This window comes from Cyprinus carpio, chromosome A22 (assembly GCF_018340385.1).
Source record: "Cyprinus carpio isolate SPL01 chromosome A22, ASM1834038v1, whole genome shotgun sequence".
Taxonomy (NCBI): Eukaryota; Metazoa; Chordata; class Actinopteri; order Cypriniformes; family Cyprinidae; genus Cyprinus; species Cyprinus carpio.
This window is the reverse complement of record NC_056593.1, coordinates 16,821,593-16,825,062: the sequence shown is the minus strand read 5'-3', so window position 1 is coordinate 16,825,062 and position 3,470 is coordinate 16,821,593. Positions and strand designations below refer to the sequence as shown.

Here is a 3,470-nt window from a genome sequence, read left to right as displayed (position 1 = left end):
CAACTTTAGGAAGATTGTCCACTATCTGGCTATAAGTCTTGTTAATATATATATATATATATATATATATAGTATATTAAAAGTGGCATTAATGTTATTCCCTATAGCATATTCTATCTGAAACTTTGTTTTGACAAATTATGTGAATAACTGGATTTATTAACTGAATTAACTGCAAGAGGCTATCCATTATTGATGGAATTATTAATAACCCTATAAATTATAAGCATTAAAAATAAATAAATAAACACTTTTTGCATTTCCCCACATTTATCTGCTACAAAGTATCTGTTTTGTGATCTACATATCTCCATCTGCTTGTCATCTCTATTGTGTAGTTCAAGTGAGTGTATGTAGTAATGCTATTAGAAAACATGGACATGGGCTTACATTTCTACATTTACTTTTTTAAACAACAACAAAAATCAGTTTAAAAAATACAATTTGCCAACCTACCTCAACTAGAAGTAAAATAAATGAAATATGAAATAAACATGTCCCTGTCAGCTAAGTTCTGTCCTGTAACATCCATTGACCTGGTTGCAAACCAAACATACCAAACCAAGTTTTTTTTTTTTTTCTATTTTGCAAATTGTAAACAAATTCAATTATTTTTCATATACAGACTTGCATCATTTGTGTGATTTTTCACAGAACACTGAAATGCTACAGCCAACGGTAAAAAGGCCAAATAATAAAAATAGAAACCAAATCTTGATATCTGGATATTTTAAATCTTGATATCTTTTCCACTGTCATTTACAAAATTACTTCCGAACTGAAACTGAATTTATCCAGACTGCATAACAGGGGCTAGTTGTCACACTTTTTAGTCTAGTTAATACTGTACTCAGTCAGAAAGAAGGTTTTTTCTGAAATTCATTATCCGACTACAAAAAGCTATTTTGTTCATTTTCCATTAGACACTACAACATATTGCCCCACAATGCACTCTCCAACGATGATTCCAAGAAGAACATTAAACATTCTTTACCAATGGAATCTTTCCATTCCGCAAAAGATTCTATATAGTGGAAAAAGTTCCTCAGGTTATTAAAATGCACTTCACACTAGCAAAAATTGAACAGTTCACTCAAAGGTTATTTGGCATCACTTTTATTTTTATTAGTGTATGGGGTGAGCTGACAATGCTCCGATATGAATAATTTTCATAAACTGTTTCAATACTGTAGACAAATGATTGCTCCTCTCGATACTCACATACAGAGCAGAATGGAAACAGAAAGTAAAGGCACTAGATAAAATCTTCTGCTGGTCTTGCTTGTGCTCCTTGGTTAAATTCTGTTGGACACAAAGACAAAAAAAAAGAGGTCTTAAAACAACACGTTAAACAATCTCATTCTAACTTCATTAAAATCATCCCAACAAGCTTCTATTATAAGCTTTTTTCCCACAAACCTAGTTTCACACTTTGAATTAGTAATTCATTTGCGATGTGGCATTTGTAGGTTCCTGTATCGCTGCGCTGAACGTTGTTTAATTTGAGGGAGAAGTTTCCATCCAGATACTTCTCACTGAAAATCTCAGTTCTGTTGTAATATGCTGAATGCTGTTTTTCCAGAGAGACTTTGCCCTTAATAATGTCATACACTTCCAGGTTCTCGTTGTATCTCCAGTGCACTGTAATGTCTTCAGCTGGAAGCTGAGATTTTTTAGAAGAACAAGGTAAAAACCACAGAACCGCCAACAGAAGGCACAAATGGGTGCTGCACAGGCTCTGAAAACAAAGAGAAGTTGTGATGAATGAAACAGTTTTTCATGCAAGAAACGTAAGAGTTTTTTTCATGACTGACTGTTGGACTGAATAGCGTCTATAGACTTGAGCAGTGGTTTTGAATCCTGGTCCCCAGGACCCACCGCTCTGCACATTTTGTCTCTCTCCACACCTGATTAAGATCATCAGCTCATTAGGAGAGAGATCCATGAACTCAGAGTTTGTCAGATAAGTGAGAAATACAGACGTTACAGAGCGGTGGGCCACCAGGACCACGGTTTAAAACCAATGGACTAGAGTTTAGTTTCAGCAGAGAACAATGCTTATCGTGAAGTCATAATAACACTCAGTTAAATATTTCCCACAAGCAAAAAAGTGGGCAAGGCCTGGTTAAACTGCGCTGGAGACCATATTATAAACCGTAAAAGAAAACATGATCCTCTGTTCGCAAGGGGTCTGAATCGAGCTCGAACTGGTATGGGCGAAATCAATGCCAGGTTTAATATCTACAGCTGAGCAGATGAAGCCTGTGGTTATGGTAAGGGGCGTGACATTCCAGGAACACGCTCAAGAGGTTTGCCAATGACAAAAAACTGCAATACTAACCAACTGCAGAACCATACACCATAGCAGTGTGAGCACAACAGTGCCAGCCTAAACAGACTGATGCAGGAAGTGAGTGGAGTAGCAGTATCAGATCGAAGTGCCCAGAGCCCATGTTAACTAATAATGGCGGAAGACACAGAAAGAATTTAATCATGGCATAAGAAGAGCGAGCTCGGTCAAAAGTTAATGAAAACGGTTTTGTGGAAGAGCCGTAGTATATAAAATTAAATAAGAAAGACCAGGAAAAGGCCCTTCCTCAACTTGATCAGCCGGAAATGAATTCCAATTCAAGGAAGATATGGTATGGAAGATGAAGTTTTTCTTTACTTTTTCTTTAAGTTTTTCTATTTTCTATCTTATTTTGTATTTTTAATGAATTGTATTTAATTGGAGCGGGTACAGCTAGCGTGTGATGCTTTTGCTATCTAAGAGGAAAAAAACGTGGTTTGATAATAAATAACTTTTAAACAAACAATAAAATGGTCCAAGACACAGACGTAGCAGAATGCCTTGTAAGACAACACTTGCTCCACACACTTCCTGCATCAGACTGATGTGATGTATGGCTCTGCAGTAAGACCTTACTCACACACTGGGACAGATAACCAATCACATTGCGTGTTTCAGAAGGAGTTGTTTCATTGAAAACTGGAACTAACATGTACAATAATCAACTGTAATCATTTAAAATATTGTGAAAATAATGTGGTTTTGGGGATAAATCAAGTTTTTACAACTTATTCTAGTACACCCCAAAAACTAAATCAAGAGGCATAATAGGACCTCTTCAAATAAAATACCTTCAATCCCTAGCTCCACAGTCTGAATTACTGCATCAGTGTGTTGAAGAATCAGTGTGTTTAATATATCACTATACCGAAGATTTTTGAGTTTGATTGAGAAGTTTCCTCTCAGATGCTGCTCAGAGTCGCTTTCAACTCTGTTCTTGTATTTTGGATCCTGTCCTTCCACAGAGCCTTTACCCTTAACAACGTCATATACTTTCAGTCTGTTAAGGTGTGTTTCCAATTCACTGTAATGTCTTCAGGTGTCATCTGAGGTTCTTCAGAGGAACACGGTAAAACCACAGAACCTCCGATGACACCCACAAGAGCAGTGACCTGCAAAA

At 36.5% G+C, this 3,470-nt stretch overlaps 1 long non-coding RNA gene across 1 annotated transcript; it reads right to left on the bottom strand.

The window, feature by feature from the left end:
- Positions 1–1,100: 1,100 nt before the first annotated feature.
- On the bottom strand, positions 1,101–3,174 carry LOC122135045. The gene is made up of 3 exons (XR_006153284.1): positions 3,142–3,174; positions 1,420–1,738; positions 1,101–1,302 (listed from the first exon to the last, which is right to left on the bottom strand). It is a non-coding gene; the product is annotated as an uncharacterized LOC122135045 (long non-coding RNA).
- Between the last annotated feature and the right edge of the window lie 296 nt (positions 3,175–3,470).